This window comes from Aethalodelphis obliquidens, unplaced genomic scaffold (assembly GCF_003676395.1).
Source record: "Aethalodelphis obliquidens isolate GAN/ISIS:26980383/991018 unplaced genomic scaffold, ASM367639v1 scaffold94, whole genome shotgun sequence".
Lineage (NCBI taxonomy): Eukaryota > Metazoa > Chordata > Mammalia > Artiodactyla > Delphinidae > Aethalodelphis > Aethalodelphis obliquidens.
This window is the reverse complement of record NW_020838038.1, coordinates 2,488,770-2,507,890: the sequence shown is the minus strand read 5'-3', so window position 1 is coordinate 2,507,890 and position 19,121 is coordinate 2,488,770. Positions and strand designations below refer to the sequence as shown.

Below are 19,121 nucleotides of genomic sequence, written 5' to 3'. Positions count from 1 at the left end.
GACTTTGGCCAAAGAGGGATGGAAGGTGTAGCATGACAGAAAAATTCTTCCTGTTTCTTCCTTCGTTAGAAAGTCCTGAGCCACAGTTTTCTTAACAGGCCTCCGGTGCCACCAAGCATCTGTCTTGCTTCCCCTCTCCCTCACTCTCACTGCCCGGGGGTGCCCTGCCTTAGGCTCTGTTTTCCAGAGAACCCAAGTGAAATCACGAGTAAAAGAACCGATACAGGTAAAACACTCAGAACTTCACTGTCCAATACAGTTGCCATTACCCATTTGTAACTACGGAGCACAGCAAATGTGGCGAGTGTGAAATGAGATGTGCTGTGAGTGTAAAAAAAAAAGACACAGTGGATTTTAAAGACTTGGTACAAAAAATATTAAAAACCTCATTATAATTTTATATTGATTATATACTGAAATGATAATATTTTGGATAATTGGCTAAAGTATACTATTAAAATTAATTTCGGCTGTTTGTTTTTACTTTTTGAGTGTGTCTACTGAAAATTTGAAATGACATACGGCTCCCATTATATTTTCACTGGACAGCTCTGACTTAGAATTTGGTACCTTGTAAACCTACACAAGATGTCAGCCATTTTCAATTCTCATCCCAAGAAATTCTAGAGATTTACTGTCAGTAAAGTCTAATGATAAAAAGGGAATGTGGGAGCAGAAACGGAGACAGATAAGGGAAAGGGAACAAATATTTATGAATTACACTCTTTGTGGCTAGGCCCATTATACACCATGCACTATGCGTCATTCTCCCTATTCAGCAGATGAGGAAATAAAGGTGCAAAAATAAACTTTCCTAAGGCCACAGAGGTATTAAACAACAGAGCTGAAATGTGGACCCGGGTCTACTGGACTCCATAGTCCATGCTCTTTTCCATCTATAGTACCGTCAAAGGATTGACTTTCTTTTTTTTTTAATTTTTTCTCATTTTAACATCTTTATTGGAGTATAATTGCTTTACAATGGTATGTTAGTTTCAGCTTCACAACAAAATGAATCAGTTATATATATACATATGTTCCCATATCTCTTCCCGCTTGCGTCTCCCTCCCTCCCACCCTCCCTCCCTATCCCACCCCTCCAGGCGGTCACAAAGCACCGAGCTGATCTCCCTGTGCTATGCGGCTGCTTCCCACTAGCTATCTACCTTACGTTTGGTAGTGTATACATGTCCATGCCTCTCTCTCGCTTTGTCACAGTTTACCCTTCCCCCTCCCCATAGTCTCAAGTCCATTCTCTAGTAAGTCTGTGTCTTTATTCCTGTTTCACCCCTAGGTTTTTCATGACATTTTTTTTCCTTAAATTCCATATATATGTGTTAGCATACGGCATTTGTCTCTCTCTTTCTGACTTACTTCACTCTGTATGACAGACTCTAGGTCTATCCACCTCATGACAAATAGCTCAATTTCGTTTCTTTCTATGGCTGAGTAATATTCCATTGTATATATGTGCCACATCTTCTTTATCCATTCATCCGATGATGGACACTTAGGTTGTTTCCATCTCCGGGCTATTGTAAATAGAGCTGCAATGAACATTTTGGTACATGACTCTTTTTGAATTATGGTTTTCTCAGGGTATATGCCCAGTAGTGTGATTGCTGGGCCATATGGTAGTTCTATTTTTAGTTTTTTAAGGAACCTCCATACTGTTCTCCACAGTGGCTGTATCAATTTACATTCCCACCAACAGTGTAAGAGGGTTCCCTTTTCTCCACACCCTCTCCAGCATTTATTGTTTCTAGATTTTTTGATGATGGCCATTCTGACTGGTGTGAGATGATATCTCACTGTAGTTTTGATTTGCATTTCTCTAATGATTAGTGATGTTGAGCATTCTGTCATGTGTTTGTTGGCAGTCTGTATATCTTCTTTGCAGAAATGTCTATTTAGGTCTTCTGCCCATTTTTGGATTGGGTTGTTTGTTTTTTTGTTATTAAGCTGCATGAGCTGCTTATAAATTTTGGAGATTAATCCTTTGTCAGTTGCTTCATTTGCAAATATTTTCTCCCATTCTGAAGGTTGTCTTTTGGTCTTGTTTATGGTGTCCTTTGCTGCGCAAAAGCTTTTAAGTTTCATTAGGTCCCATTTGTTTATTTTTGTTTTTATTTCCATTTCTCTAGGAGGTGGGTCAAAAAGGACCTTGCTGTGATTTATGTCATAGAGTGTCCTGCCTATGTTTTCCTCTAAGAGTTTGATAGTTTCTGGCCTTACATTTAGGTCTTGAATCCATTTTGAGCTTATTTTTGTGTATGGTGTTAGGGAGTGATCTAATCTCATACTTTTACATGTAGCTGTCCAGTTTTCCCAGCACCACTTATTCAAGAGGCTGTCCTTTCTCCACTGTACATTCCTGGCTCCATTATCAAAGATAAGGTGACCATATGTGCGGGGGTTTATCTCTGGGCTTTCTATCCTGTTCCACTGATCTATATTTCTGTTTTTTGTGCCAGTACCATACTGTCTTGATTACTGTAGCTTTGTAGTATAGTCTGAAGTCAGGAAGCCTGATTCCTCCAGCTCCATTTTTCGTTCTCAAGATTGCTTTGGCTATTCGGGGTCTTTTATGTTTCCATACAAATTGTGAAATTTTTTGTTCTAGTTCTGTGAAAAATGCCAGTGGTAGTTTGACAGGGATTACATTGAATCTGTAGATTGCTTTGGGTAGTAGAGTCATTTTCACAATGTTGATTCTTCCAATCCAAGAACATGGTATATCTCTCCATCTATTTGTATCATCTTTAATTTCTTTCATCAGTGTCTTATAGTTTTCTGCATACAGGTCTTCTGTCTCCTTAGGTAGGTTTATTCCTAGATATTTTATTCTTTTTGTTGCAATGGTAAATGGGAGTGTTTTCTTGATTTCACTTTCAGATTTTTCATCATTAGTGTATAGGAATGCCAGAGATTTCTGTGCATTAATTTTGTATCCTGCTACTTTACCAAATTCATTGATTAGCTCTAGTAGTTTTCTGGTAGCATCTTTAGGATTCTCTATGTATAGTATCATGTCATCTGCAAACAGTGACAGCTTTACTTCTTCTTTTCCGATTTGGATTCCTTTTATTTCCTTTTCTTCTCTGATTGCTGTGGCTAAAAGTTCCAAAACTATGTTGAATAAGAGTGGTGAGAGTGGGCAACCTTGTCTTGTTCCTGATCTTAGTGGAAATGCTTTCAGTTTTTCACCATTGAGGACGATGTTGGCTGTGGGTTTGTCATATATGGCCTTTATTATGTTGAGGAAAATTCCCTCTATGCCTACTTTCTGCAGGGTTTTTATCATAAATGGGTGTTGAATTTTGTCAAAAGCTTTCTCTGCATCTATTGAGATGATCATATGGTTTTTCTCCTTCAATTTGTTAATACGGTGTATCACGTTGATTGATTTGCGTATATTGAAGAATCCTTGCATTCCTGGAATAAACCCCACTTGATCATGGTGTATGATCCGTTTAATGTGCTGTTGGATTCTGTTTGCTAGTATTTTGTTGAGGATTTTTGCATCTATGTTCATCAGTGATATTGGCCTGTAGTTTTCTTTCTTTGTGACATCCTTGTCTGGTTTTGGTATCAGGGTGATGGTGGCCTCGTAGAATGAGTTGGGGAGTGTTCCTCCCTCTGCTATATTTTGGAAGAGTTTGAGAAGGATAGGTGATAGGTCTTCTCTAAATGTTTGATAGAATTCGCCTGTGAAGCCATCTGGTTCTGGGCTTTTGATTGTTGGAAGATTTTTAATCACAGTTTCAACTTCAGGGCTTGTGATTGGTCTGTTCATATTTTCTATTTCTTCCTGATTCAGTCTTGGCAGGTTGTGCCTTTCTAAGAATTTGTCTATTTCTTCCAGGTTGCCCATTTTATTGGCATAGAGTTGCTTGTAGTAATCTCTCATGATCTTTTGTATTTCTGCAGTGTCAGTTGTTACTTCTCCTTTTTCATTTCTAATTCTATTGATCTCAGTCTTCTCCCTTTTTTTCTTGATGAGTCTGGCTAATGGTTTATCAATTTTGTTTATCCTTTCAAAGAACCAGCTTTTAGTTTTATTGATCTTTGCTATCGTTTCCTTCATTTCTTTTTCATTTATTTCTGATCCGATTTTTATGATTTCTTTCCTTCCGCTAACTTTGGGTTTTTTTTGTTCTTCTTTCTCTAATTGCTTTAGGTGCAAGATTAGGTTGTTTATTTGAGATGTTTCCTGTTTCTTAAGGCAGGATTGTATTGCTATAAACTTCCCTCTTAGAACTGCTTTTGCTGTATCCCATAGATTTTGAGTCGTCGTGCCTCCATTGTCATTTGTTTCTAGGTATTTTCTGATTTCCTCTTTGATTTCTTCAGTGATCTCTTGGTTATTTAGTAGTGTATTGTTTAGCCTCCATGTGTTTGTATTTTTTACAGATCTTTTCCTGTAATTGATATCTAGTCTCATAGCGTTGTGGTCGGAAAAGATACTTGATACAATGTCAATTTTCTTAAATTTACCAAGGCTTGATTTGTGACCCAAGATATGATGTATCCTGGAGAATGTTCCATGAGCACTTGAGAAAAATGTGTATTCTGTTGTTTTTGGATGGAATGTCCTATAAATATCAATTAAGTCCATCTTGTTCAAGGTATCATTTAAAGCTTGTGTTTGTTTATTTTCATTTTGGATGATCTGTCCATTGGTGAAAGTGGGGTGTTAAAGTCCCCTACTATGAATGTGTTACTGTCGATTTCCCCTTTTGTGGCTGTTACTATTTGCCTTATGTATTGAGGTGCTCCTATGTTGGGTGCATAAATATTTACAATTGTCATATCTTCTTCTTGGATCGATCCCTTGATCATTATGTAGTGTCCTTCTTTGTCTCTTCTAATAGTCTTTATTTTAAAGTCTATTTTGTCTGATATGAGAATTGCTACTCCAGCTTTCTTTTGGTTTCCATTTGCATGAAATACCTTTTTCCATCCCCTTACTTTCAGTCTGTATGTGTCTCTAGGTCTGAAGTGGGTCTCTTGCAGACAGCAAATATATGTGTCTTGTTTTTGTATCCATTCAGCCAATCTGTGTCTTTTGGTGGGAGCATTTAGTCCATTTACATTTAAGGTAATTATCGATATGTATGTTCCCATTCCCATTTTCTTAATTGTTTTGGGTTCATTATTGTAGGTCTTTTCCTTCTTTTGTGTTTCTTGCCTAGAGAAGTTCCTTTAGTAGTTGTTGTAGAGCTGGTTTGGTGGTGCTGAACTCTCTCAGTTTTTGCTTGTCTGTAAAGGTTTTAATTTTTCCATCAAATCTGAATGAGATCCTTGCTGGGTAGAGTAATCTTGGTTGCAGGTTTTTCTCCTTCAACACTTTCAATATGTCCTGCCACTCCCTTCTGGCTTGCAGAGTTTCTGCTGAAAGATCAGCTGTTTACCTTATGGGGATTCCCTTGTGTGTTATTTGTTGTTTTTCCCTTGCTGCTTTTAATATGCTTTCTTTATATTTAATTTTTGACAGTTTAATATGTGTCTTGGTGTATTTCTCCTTGGATTTATCCTGTATGGGACTCTCTGTGCTTTCTGGACTTGATTAACTATTTCCTTGCCCATATTAGGGAAGTTTTCAACTATAATCTCTTCAAATATTTTCTCAGTCCCTTTCTTTTTCTCTTCTTCTGGGACCCCTATAATTCGAATGTTGGTGCATTTAATGTTGTCCCAGAGGTCTCTGAGACTATCCTCAGTTCTTTTCATTCTTGTTTCTTTATTCTGCTCTGCAGTAGTTATTTCCACTATTTTATCTTCTAGGTCACTTATCCGTTCTTCTGCCTCAGTTATTCTGCTATTGATCCCATCTAGAGTATTTTTCATTTCATTTATTGTGTTGTTCATCATTGTTTGTTTCATCTTTAGTTCTTCTAGGTCCTTGTTAACTGTTTCTTGCATTTTGTCTATTTCCAAGATTTTGGATCATCTTTCCTATCATTATTCTGAATTCTTTTTCAGGTAGACTGCCTATTTCCTCTTCATTTGTTAGGTCTGGTGGGTTTTTATCTTGCTCCTTCATCTGCTGTGTGTTTTCCTGTCTTTTCATTTTGCTTATCTTGCTGTGTTTGGGGTCTCCTTTTTGCAGGCTGAAGGTTCGTAGCTCCTGTTGTTTTTAGTGTCTGTCCCCAGTGGCTAAGGTTGGTTCAGTGGGTTGTGTAGGCTTCCTGGTAGAGGGGACTAGTGCCTGTGTTCTGGTGGATGAGGCTGGATCTTGTCTTTCTGGTGGGCAGGTCCACGTCTGGTGGTGTGTTTTGGGGTGTCTGTAGACTTATTATGATTTTGGGCAGCCTCTCTGCTAATGGGTGGGGTTGTGTTCCTGTCTTGCTAGTTGTTTGGCATAGGATATTCAGCACTGTAGCTTGGTGGTCGTTGAGTGAAGCTGGGTGCTGGCATTGAGATGGAGATCTCTGGGAGATTTTCGCCGTTTGACATTACGTGGAGCTGGGAGGTCTCTTGTGGACCAGTGTCCTGACGTTGGCTCTCCCACCTCAGAGGCACAGCACTAACTCCTGGCTGCAGCACCAAGAGACTTTCATCCACACGGCTCCTTAATTTGGGATGATTCGTTGTCTATTCATGTATTCCACAGATGCAGGGTACATCAAGTTGATTGTGGAGCTTTAATCCGCTGCTTCTGAGGCTGCTGGGAGAGATTTCCCTTTCTCTTCTTTGTTCTCACAGCTCCCAGGGGCTCAGCTTTGGATTTGGCCCCGCCTGTGGCCTGTGCGTGTAGGTCGCCGGCTGCTCAGACAGGACGGGGTTAAAGGAGCCGCTGATTCGGAGGCTCTGGCTCACTCAGGCCAGGGGGAGGGAGGATCACGGAGTGCAGGGTGGGGCTGCAGCGGCAGAGGCCAGCTTGACGTTTCCAGCCTGAGGCGCGCCGTGCATTCTCCCGGGGTAGTTGTCCCTGGATCCCGGGACCCTGGCAGTGGCGGGCTGCACAGGCTCCCCGGAAGGGAGGTGTCGAGAGTGACCTGTGCTCGCACACAGGCTTCTTGGTGGCGGCAGCAGCAGCCTTAGCGTCTCATGTCTGTCTCTGGGGTCCGCACTTTTAGCCGCGGCTCGCGCCCGTCTCTGGAGCTCCTTTAAGCAGCGCTCTTAATCCCCTCTCCTCGCGCACCAGGAAATAAAGAGGGGAGAAAAGGTCTCTTGCCTCTTCGGCAGGTCCAGACTTTTCCCCGGACTCCCTCCCGGCTAGCCGCGGTGCACTAACGCCCTGCAGGCTGTGTTCACGCCGCCAACCCCAGTCCTCTCCCGGCGCTGGAGCCTCAGCTCCCAGCCCCGCCCGCCCCAGCGGGTGAGCAGACAAGCCTCACGGCTGGTGAGTGCCGGTCGGCCCTGATCCTCTGCGCTGGAATCTCCCCGCTTTGCCCTCCGCACCCCTGTTGCTGTGCTCTCCGCCGCGGCTCTGAAGCTCCCCCACTCCGCCACCCGCAGTCTCCGCCCGCGAAGGGGCTTCCTAGTGTGTGGACACTATTCCTCCTTTACAGCTCCCTCCCGCTGGTGCAGGACCCATCCCTATCCTTCCGTCTCTGTTTATTTTTTTCTTTTGCCCTAACCAGGTACGTGGGGGGTTTCTTGCCTTTTGGGAGGTCTGAGGTCTTCTGCCAGAGTTCAGTAGGTGTTCTGTAGGAGTTGTTCCACGTGTAGATGTATTTCTGGTGTATCTGTGGGGAGGAAGGTGATCTCCACGTCTTACTCTTCTGCCATCTTCCCGGAAGTAGGATTGACTTTCTAATGGTACAGTTTAGATAATGTAACCGAAATTTTTTTGGCGTGGGTGAGGGCATCCTAGAATCCTTTAAATCACCCACACAGGAGATCACCTACACTAAAAAACCTAAAAGCTGCTGCTGGACACAAATCAATCAATCTCTCTCTCTCTCTCTCTCTCTCTCACACACACTCACACACACACACACACACACACACACACACACACACACCCCTGCCGTGGGTACATGGGAATGAAGTGGTCACACACCACGGTCTATGGCACGTGGTCACAGACACCCATGAAAGCCCCTCATTTTGTATTTTTTCTCCATCATCCTCTGCCTCAACCCCATTCCCCCACTGGCTCTCAGTCAAGCATACCTAATGAACATTCTTCCAACCTACCCTCTGTATGTTGATTTAGAAAGACAGGTGGCCTTAAAAAATAAAGTGGGATTGTGTGCAAAACTGCTTTCTTGTTGTTTATTTCACATTATTTCCTGAGATCTAATAAAACAGCTGTAAGTAAACATAATCCATTCCTTCTAGCAGCTGTACCATATTCCATAATACGTAACCTCCAAATTATACTTATCTTTTCCCTAAGTGGTCGCCACCTACATCATCTCATGACCACCATCATAGGTCTACTTGGTGAAGCTTTGCTGGAGTAAATATCTATGAGTGGAATGGCTGGGGCATACCCTACATGCAGCACTAGCTTCACTAAGCAATGCCGGCTTGCCCTCCACAAGGAATACAGTTACACTCACTGGCCACGCAGGAAGTTTCTATCTCCTCCTGTCCTTCCCAGCACTTGATAATACCCACCTTCCTGATTTTTGTCAACTTAAAAGGTATCAAGTGGTAGTTTATTAGAATTCACATTTCTCTGTGTATTGGTCAGAAGAATACCTCTTCATATTCTTCTTAGCCTTCAACAGTTGGGTGGAAGATATTCTAAGACCTGGTGTCTGGAGTTGCCACCAATACAAGCATCTAAATTTCAAGAAGGCACAAACGTCTCACCTCAGAGGATGGAGAACTATGGGTACATGCTTTGTTCTCCCAACTATGTTAATGTTCTGGCCTCACCGCATACATCGATTTCCTGCAGATGTAACTGCTCTAGGGCTCAGAGGTTTGCTTGTGCAACAAAATCTCATGGAACCAGGGCTGGTATTGCAGTAAATGTGTGTCCTATTATCTTTGGGGATATTTTTTAAGTGAGACAAATGAGAACTGGGGTGGAATGAATTCCAGTTTGGCAGTCCTGATGGAGCCACAACCAGTCCAGCGGAGGCAGCCCAGCCTACTGCACTCACAAAGGAAAAGAAAATCCATATTCTACCCAAGCAAAGCAGAATTTAAATTGGGTGAGGACACTCTGGAATTTCATTTAGAATATAATTTTTAATTATAATTTCTTTTGACTTGGTTTATAAAGGCAACGAGTTTTAGATCAGAACCTTATTCTCTTCTTAGAGATTTGATGATGGGAACTTAAAGCCTAGAAAGGTGAGGAAAACTGAGCCAGGCAGGTGTCTGAAGGTGGTGGGAAAGGGCCCCGTTCTGAGTTTCAAAATGGTTGCCTTTAAAAGGAAGCATTTAAATTTCTCCAATTGCTATTTATAGTTGGACCAGGAAAAGAAAATTTGGGGCCGTCATGGTTTCCTTCCATAATGTTAAAAATGATCATCTACATGGAAGCAAAGAGAGCAAGGGGGCCTTCATGAGGGCTTCAGGTTTCATGAAAAAGAGGCAAATTATCATTATTTTATTCGTCAATGAACCTGGGGCTTAATCACCCCATGTTGCGTTCCAGATGGAACCACTCTAGTCTCCACATGGGTGACCCCTTCAGACAGTGACGTGAGAGCTGTACCTTTGGAATTTTGCACTGTTTTGGTTTGGGTCATGCAGAGAGGTCGAGAAAAGGCAGAGGAGGCAGAAGAGCAATAACACCAGGAGAAACATCATCAGTATAGTCATGATTTTCTTGAAGACACAAGAGAATGAAATTGACAAGTTAAACAAAAAAAGAGAGAGAGAAATTACCAAATTACCACAAAAGTTTTACACGGTAAAGATGATTAACAACTTCCATGCTTAAAACAATGGACATACGTTTTGAAGGCCTCCTAAAAGTACTGAGTTATTCCACTAGACAACTCTGACACCTACGAACAGAATCGCTTTCACTCATGCTGTCTCCTTCACACTGTCTAGACTCTTTCCACCCTTTGCCAGGCCAGTTTGCTCCTAGATTCAGGCCTGCTTCTCCTGACGCTTCCAGACTGGGCTGAGCCCCCCATCTGTTCTGCCCTCCCCTAATCCCGCCGTGTTTACTAGCCCAGTGACTCAGCAGAGCATACTCGTGTTACCAGTGGATGTGTCTGTTCCTCCGATGGTGCACTTCCAGCTCTCTGATTTTTTTCCTCTTTTTCCCTTACATCTTCACAGAGTCTTGCACATAGGTATCCCTCAGTACACATCTGCTGAGCTCAACTGAACTACAGCGGCATAAATACCTTCCTGGAAAATCCTCCCAGTTCCCCAATGGCCAGTGCGGGAGTCCTTCCAGCAACGGCTGGCTCTGACCACGTCCTCATCTTGTTTTACTAAGGGTATACACTCAACGGCCCGTGGCCTGCAACACATGGTGAAAAGGACTCCCTGCGGTCGGAACATCACAACATGCCCCTTCTTTACAAAGTCATCCCCATCCATGATTTAGAGCCCATTAGAGTGGAAAACTTTTAATGCTTATCTCTCTTGGAGTACCTATACCTGACCACAGGACAATTCTTAATGGAGCTTCAAGTAATCAGAATTCTACCTGACACCAAATGTACTCATCACATTTTAGTGTGAGTTTGGTCAAACTGTTCAAAAGCCACACGATCCCAAAGATTTGTGCTTCGGGCAAAATAAAGTATGGTGTTCGTAGCTCTCAACACTGTAGCTCTTTATGTGCCAGTGCCAGTTTTTAAAATACCAATATCCACTTCATTTATATCCACAGGAGCTCCGTTTTTAATGCAACAGGCAAGAGCCTCTGAAGCTCTCTGAAGCTGTCCTGTGTTTTCTCACTGTGGTTAGAAAAAAAATCTGTTATGTGTTCCTGGGGAAAGGCTTCTTATATCCTAAAAGGACAAGCCTTGACAGTCACAGAAGTGATTATAAGGATATGTAAAGTGTCCGCTCACCTTTACTGAAGGTGATACCTTGCTTTTTATAGCTTTCATTATGCTCTCAGCCTAAATCTGCTGCTAATTTGTAACCCTGATTAGTAATGGCCAACGATGTATGAATGACTCAGGATGTAACTTCTGATTTAAAAGTGCACTTATCCAATCTTCATTTACTGGCAGACGAGGGCTCGTCGACACCACTGGAATGTTCTTCCTAGGTGATTGGGTCGACAGGGACATCTTGAAGGCATAAGAACATCTGGCACCCTTCGTGCACACCAGGAATGGTATTTCTGGGGTGAGCAGGCTGCCCTGGGCAAGAGCAGCCTTCTGTAGCACTGATGTGAGCAGATCCCGACCACTGTTTATTTGAACATTCCTAACTGCAGATGAAGTGCAACTACGGCTGCCAACTCAGGACAAGGACAAGCTCTTTGGTGTCTTCCTACTTAGTGAACGACACTAACAGACCGAACTGTGCCTGGTCTCACACTCAATCAGAACCAAGATTTGCACTTGTCTGTGCAACGAGGCTGATCATTTGCTCGGGCTACCCAGCCTGTGATGGGGCGGGTCCTATAGAATGAACTGCTTTGTGAAATTCGAGATGAGACAGGGCTGCACACAGCACCCCACCTGACCTTACCCTCAAACTATGCTACTGAAAAGCCCTGGGAGAGAGAGGGATGCAGGAATTTATATACGACCAAGGTCAGCCTTAGGTAAAATCCAGGAGTAGGCAAACTTGGCCTTGGGTCTCCCTCCTCCCCAGTATTCTGCATCATCTCCTTTCACGCTGTCACAACCCCACCAGCATCTGGTTGCTTCTGCTTGCCTACGCAGCCCCCCATCATGATCCCCAAACGGCCACTGCACCCCTACTAGCCAAGCCTTTGTATAAGCCATTACAACACATGACCCCTGTCCCCATCTCTTTTGTTTCCTTTCCTACCTCCATCCACACAAGGAAAATTACTTCTCCATCCTCCGGACCACCACGGAAGTTTTACACAACCGCTGTTTTAGCATTTCTTGTATCACATGATACTTCTAACGTTGGCCCGTTTCTCCCCCCGCCCCCCCCCCGGCTAGACTGTGACCTTATCTGAGGACAGAGGCTGTATTTTATTCACGTCGTATCTCTAGGGCTCTGCACACTGTACCCACAGCAAGTATCTAATGACTGAATGAAAAGAGCTTGTAGAGAAATGGGACGCGTGAATCAAATGATAATTGTCAGTCCAAAGATCTCATGGATGGTGAAGACAGGATGGCTTTGTGGATCTAGGGCAGCTGAGAAGGCTTCACTAAAGAGAGGGGACTGGGCTGGGCCTTGGTGATGACTAGCAAGGAGATGCAGATGGTGAATTCCTCGGCTCCACATTTCTACAGGACTTCGCACCTGACAATAACCTTTCCTCCAACTGCTCTGTTTCCCTCTTGCCCTGTGTCAGAGGAAGACCAGGAGGCTCTCTGCCTCGTGTGATATTTCCCTGCCTCTCGCCCCACACCCACCCATTAAAATACATTTATTTAAAATCTGAAAAGGGAAATTCAGCGTGAATTCGTTTGGGTGATTGTGAATTTCTCAGGAGGGACTTTTTAAAAGCATTCCTCATAGGATTTAATTAAACATGGACCATAAAAGAAAAATCAATGGAAATAAAACCCAGTGGAAAATGACATTGTTGTCACAAAGAAAGATAAAATTGCATCATTAAAAATCTTGAATTCCTAAAATGATCAAATTATATTAGGTTTCCAGAAACTGCCTCTTAGAGACAATGGCCATCCATTAAAAAAAAATTTAGGGGCTTCCCTGGTGGCGCAGTGGTTGAGAGTCTGCCTACCGATGCAGGGGACATGGGTTCGTGCCCCGGTCCGGGAAGATCCCACATGCCGCGGAGCGGCTGGGCCCGTGAGCCATGGCCACTGAGCCTGCGCGTCCGGAGCCTGTGCTCCGCAACGGGAGAGGCCACAACAGTGAGAGGCCCGCGTACCGCAAAAAACCAAAAACCAAACCAAAACAAAACAAAAAATTTAGTATTTAATATAACACTGAATACTCCAGTATTTTTTTAAGCTCTTTTATATTTGTACCTATTTTTCTTACACTGAAAAATCTTGATTCCTAAAAATGTTAACAAACTTACTCATTTGTTTTATTTCATAATATGTACAAAACTGTTTTAAAATTGTAGTGCCAACATTAACAATACAAACACAAGATGAAGTTTAAAATTTTATGTTTTTGCCTGTAGAATATATCCCACTCAAACTGTACAGTCAGAGAACTATGTTTAAAAGCCCTTCAAATAAATATTTTCTCTGTATGGTTATGATGCTGAGATCTTTACACAAATTTTTCGGTTCTTCATTTGTTTCCGTTCGGTTTTCATTTTAAGCTTTGGGTTTTTTTTTCCTTTTCTGGTTTTAAATACGTAAACATTTACATCTTTCAAAATTAAAAATAAGAAGACATAGTGAGAGAAGTCCCAGGTCCATCCTTATCCCCCTCCATCCCAAAGGGAATGTTTTTTTAAATATCCAGTTTTAAAATCTATCACAGAGCGCTCCGATTTATAAATAGAAACAATGAACAGAGAGGCCTTTGGAAGAGAGGAGTCCTTTCTGAGCAGGTGCTGTTTTCCCTCTGCTTGCTCTCGGGGCCAGCTGAAGCCTGTTACCCGAGCTCCCTTCGTCAGAAACCCACGGCTCCACTCGCAACCTCTGCCACTGGGAGACTAGCCATGATTCTTTTTCAAGCTAGACTCATGAACCTGCTGGAATACTTCAAAGGAAAAACAAGTGTCTGTGCTACCTGCTTTCAAGATTTATTGTTTTTTAAATGCTACCTTGAGAAGTTGCTCTTCTGGGCTTGGGAAGGAAAGAGAGGCCTCCTGTGGGAGGGGGTCAGCTTTCCCCACATCCCCAAGTGAACAGAAGCCAGCTCAGAAAGGCCAGGGAAATGGCGGGGGGAGCGGGGGAGCGGGGGAGCGGAGAACCTGGAGCCAACTGTAAAGTCGGCAAGGTCCAGTTCACATTGCCAGATCCAATTTAAAAAAATTCAGACTGCCCCTGAAAGAGCAAAATGGGTACAATGTAAAAATGTTCTAAGTTTACTGTCCAGTGTTACTGCCAAAAACCCACTGCCATTTGGACGTGCTGTAAGAGCATTTCCTCGAAAGCCACATAAACTACATATTTTTTTAATCAAATTAAGGTAGGGGGATACTGACAAAATTCTACACTGATGATAAAGTGTTTCAAATGACATTTGGCCCTTGGAGTTTCCCGGATAAAAACAAAAGCTGCGAAATGTGGTACAGGCAGCTTTTTCTCTAGTTCTGGTGTAAGAAAAGGCGTGTGTGGGTACCAACGACCTGCCACAGCCTGGAGACACCCCCAGTTCTCCGAATCGGAGGTGACAATCACAGGCTTGGCTACAAATCACATGCTAGCCCACAACCAACACAGGCTGATTAGTGGGCACGTTGGGTTTTGGTGCAAGGCACACGAGGTCTCCCAATGCCTGCTGGAGCTAAATCGGGGCCAAGAAGGGGGACGGCCCACAGGGACGCACTGAAAGCCAGTATGTTCGCTACTGCAGATCAAGCCACGCCCTGAAACCCACAGGAAAGACGCTACCAAAGACAAGGAGATACCTGTCTGTGGACCCCCAAAGGGAAGCACGAACCTCCAAACCTCTGCTCAGTGGTTGGTGTCACTGCTTGAATTTAAGAAACCTGCAAGGAACAATGCGGGTCTTGAAAAACAGCCTAGTATTCATATTTAAAGAAAAAAATCAATCTGGTTTTTATTTCCCTGCTTCCGAATCCCTTATAGTTTATTTCATTTGAAAACGGAAATTAGCTAATTCCATTGTTCTCTCAACTTTTTAGTTAGCTTGTATGAAGCTTACTGCAGTCATTCTTAATCCCTATATTGTCGATCTTATTACTTCACCCTACTTTCTTATTCCAGCATTCGTTTACATTTTAACGATTTCACTTATCCACCCAGCAAATATTTACTGATTGCCCTGTATGTATCAGCCACTGTTTCAGGTGCTGGGGGCACAGTGGTAAACAAGATCTGAGCAAATTACATGACACGCTTGGCAAACTCTTTTGGAAACTGAATTTTTTAAATTCTGGTTATCCAATACATGAATATACAGTCTGCTCATCAGAAGGAAGCTTCTTCTTGTTATGACTGTGGGACACATGAACACTGCACAAAGCTTCTGCAAAGAAGTAAAAGTAGGACTTCCCTGGTGGCGCAGTAGTTAAGAATCTGCCTGCCAATGCAGGGGACACGGGTTCGAGCCCTGGTCTGGGAAGATCCCACATGCCACGGAGCAACTAAGCCCGTGCACCACAACTACTGAGCCTGTGCTCCAGAGCCTGAGGCCACAACTACTGAGCCCACGTGCCACAACTACTGAGCCAATGTGCTACAACTACTGAAGACAGTGTGCCTAGAGCCCATGCTCCACAACAAGAGAAGCCACCGCAATGAGAAGCCCGTGGACCACAACGAAGAGTAGCCCCCGCTCACCAAAACCAGAGAAAGCCCGCGTGCAGCAACGAAGACCCAATGCAGCCAAAGATAAAATAAATAAAATAATTTTTAAAAAAAGTAAAAGTAGCAACCACTTATAGAGGGCTTACTCGACGCCAGGGATTGTTCTAAGTTCTTTACCCATATTAACCAAGTTAATCCTCCCAATGACCCTCTGGGTCATTATAATTATCTCCATTTTACAGATAAGAAAACTGAGGCCCAGCAAGCTTACATGACTTCTCTAAAGGCAGTCAGTGGTGGAGCTGGCCTTGAACTCAGCAGTCTGGCTCAAGGTAGCCTTTTTCTGACCCCGGTGGGGCTGAGGCCTCCTTAAGGTTTGCTTCTGACATAATGTAATTTAAAACAGCAGGAGGCAAGAAGAGGCGTTTGTTGGGAAAAGAATCATGTTGCAGAGAGAACTGGCAATAAATATTCCTGATCGGCTGCCTGATAAGGATGGAATGGGGTTTGGAGAATTTCATACTCTCATGAAATAAACATGTGATTTTTGACCTTCCAGAAGTGACAGAAACTATTCAAAGTATCCCATTTTTATCTTTTCCCCCTTTCAGCCTTCACTTTACACTGTGCTGTCCTGGCAGAATCTTGCTCACAGTTGGCTGTGGCTTCCCAAGGGCTAAAGAAATGCCCAGACACATATAACCTGGGGAACAGGGACACATCTAGCTTTGGGAATATCAAAGGTCAGTCGCGCTGCGTGCAAAAGCTTATAGCGTTCTGCACAAAAACCCCCTCACTACATAAAGGTTGAAGATTTGCCAAAAGCCACAGAATTGGACCTTAACATCTTCTATACGTACCTAATCAAACTGTCCCTCCTGATAAGTGAACTCCCATGTCTTGAATTCCAGGAACATTACACATATTACAAACTGTGGTCCCCAGACCACAGCAACATCATCACCTGGGAGCCGGTTAGAAATGGAGACCCTCAGGCCTCACCCAGACCTGCTGAATCGGAGTCTGCATTTTAACAAGAGCCCCAAGTGATCCATGTGAATATTAAAATCGGAGAAGCGCTGGAATGGTCACTAATTCCATTTTCTAGCTATTTAAGGTGCTGGGAGGGGAGCTGTTGGTGACTCTCTATTGGTTATAAACACATCAATCTCTTGAAAGGTATATTCTCAGCCTCACCTCGTGATTTAACTTAAAACTACCTTCCTGATGCAATACAATCTTCAGTTCGTTTTTATGGTAGATCTAGACTTTTTACAATCCAATCATTCCTGTGTGAGCAGACATTAAGGCTTCAGATGTGCAAAACTACGTTTCTTATGACACCCAGAAAGAAATGGTCAAGAGCCCCCCGTGTGGACAATGACTCACACTGGTGTCTTTTCTTCAGAGCAGGTTAATTGCCTTTCCCAAATCCCAGCAAGTCCCTTTAGCATAGACCACAAACATAAATCTCAGCCCAGCTCCTGCCCAAGTTAACACAAAGTAATCAAAATAATAATAACAGCTACCGTTCGTGTGGTGCTTACAACACGTCTGATGCTGTTTTGACAACTTGAAGTGTAAAAAAAAAAAAATCACTTAATCCTCACAGCAACCTTATTTTACACATGAGGACAACGAAGGACAGAGAGGTTCAATGGTCTGCCCTAAGCCACACAGCTAGTTCATGGTGGTGATTCTAATCCAGGCCAGCTGTCTCCAGAGTCCACACTGGTAACCACAGCACCACATGGCCTCTCAGAGCCCAAATTAATGCTGCCCAGGCTTCCAAGAGTCCCTTATTCAAATGCTCTCATAATAAAGACTGATCGGGCTTCCCTGGTGGTGCAGTGGTTAAGAATCCGCCTGCCAGTGCAGGAGACACGGGTTTGAGTCCTGGTCCGGGAAGATCCCGCATGCCGCGGAGCAACTGGGCCTGCGCGCCACGACTACTGAGCCTGGGCTCTACAGCCTGTGAACCACAACTTCTGAGCCCGCGTGCCACAACTACTGAAGCCCGCCCACCTAGAGCCCGAGCTCCGCAACAAGAGAAGCCACCGCAATGAGAAGCCTGCGCACCGCAACGAAGAGTAGCCCCCGCTCACCACAACTAGAAAAAAGCCTGCGTGCAGCAGCGAAGACCCAATGCAGCAAAAAGTAAATATAATTTATTAATTAATTAATTTTAAAAAATAAAGACTGATCAGTTATTTAGGAGAATGTAATTCACTTCAGAGGTTTCAGTTGACAAAAAGAGAGAGGCTGGCAGCTACTAAGACATTATTTCACTAAGTTAAAACATTATTAACCTCTGGTTTCTAATTCTTAGTTGGGATTGCAAGAGCACGTGGTCTGCTGCTTGGAAGTGCTTTAAAATGTCCTCCTGCCTGTAACTGGTACCAGCTCTGACATTAAAACTGCACTGTATTTTCTATAAATGAGAAGCAGTTCTAAATGTTAAGGATTCATGATATTGCTGGCTTTGATTATGCATTAAATCAGTGGTCTAATTTCTCTTTTTAGCTGCAGATAACTCTTTTTGTAAGTGAAATCTTAAAGACAATACCAATACATGTGACTGGGTAAAGCCTTGGGCTTTGGTTGAAGTGGAGAGAAGGAAATCTCTTGACCTTTACCATCTGCCTCAGTATCCCAAGAAGACCCGTCCCTAGAGTCCTGAAAACACAGAATGAAAAACGCCAAGGGCAACACAGTGAGCCGCCTCTCCTCTGCACCAATTCAGCTCTCCTTAGACCCTCCCTGCCTGACTCTACACAAGGTGAGGTCCTCTGCCTTATACCTGAAAGACCTCACAGGACCTGTATTCTCCCCTGTGAAGCTGAAGAGAAGGAAACTAGACGCACAGTTGAAAAGCGCACTGCCCAATGCTTGGCAAAACACGAATGGGTCACAGAAACAATGAAGGGTGACGTTTCCAACTGCAAAGTAACGTGGAGGCCTGCCAGGGCGTAGATAGCGGTCAGCTATATATGCTTATTAGGGAGTGAATTTTGATATTTTTTTTCTTCAATCACTTCTGTTTGCACTGGAAGCAAAGCAAAATAACACATACTCCTAGGCACAGTACAGGAAAAGAACTGCGGGTTACGGTGCAGGAAATACAAAAACCAGTGAAGTCCTAACCAGTAATCGTGACCAACCTCTTAACCATGAATGCATCCCACTGCCTGGCCATCATCCCTGTGGGTGCATATAAACAAAATTTAGATTTACATAAATTAGTATTTAAAATAGTTTTAAGTGCTCTTTGCACGAAGAGAATGGCAAAGTGGTTCCCAATATATTGATACCACTCAACAACAGGTAACAGACAACAGGTAGCACGTGTGGAACTGGAGGTGGGGGGGGGCCCTCCCAGATCCCCCCTTCCCATCCCTTTTGATCATTTCCGCCTAAGAGACCACATTACCGAGCTCACCACCAGAAGCCTGGGCTCCAGGCAAGCAGTTCTGGTGGGCAATTAACACAGTACTGGCCATACCCTTTTCCTACCAAAATCTCTTCACAAAGTTTAGCCAAAATTGATCTCATTTGATTAAAAGGTGGGACCTGGAACCGAAATATTATAAAGTCTCAGTTAAGAAGAATGTACAGGGCGTGGCGTGTATGGATTAAATACATGTTCAAGTTAATTTT

The 19,121-nt window shown here is 43.4% G+C and overlaps 1 protein-coding gene across 1 annotated transcript in view; it reads right to left on the bottom strand.

Annotated features, from left to right (window-relative positions):
• PIR (pirin) overlaps window positions 1–19,121 on the bottom strand; it is a 108,960-nt gene that overhangs the window by 48,838 nt on the left and 41,001 nt on the right. The window lies entirely within an intron of this gene.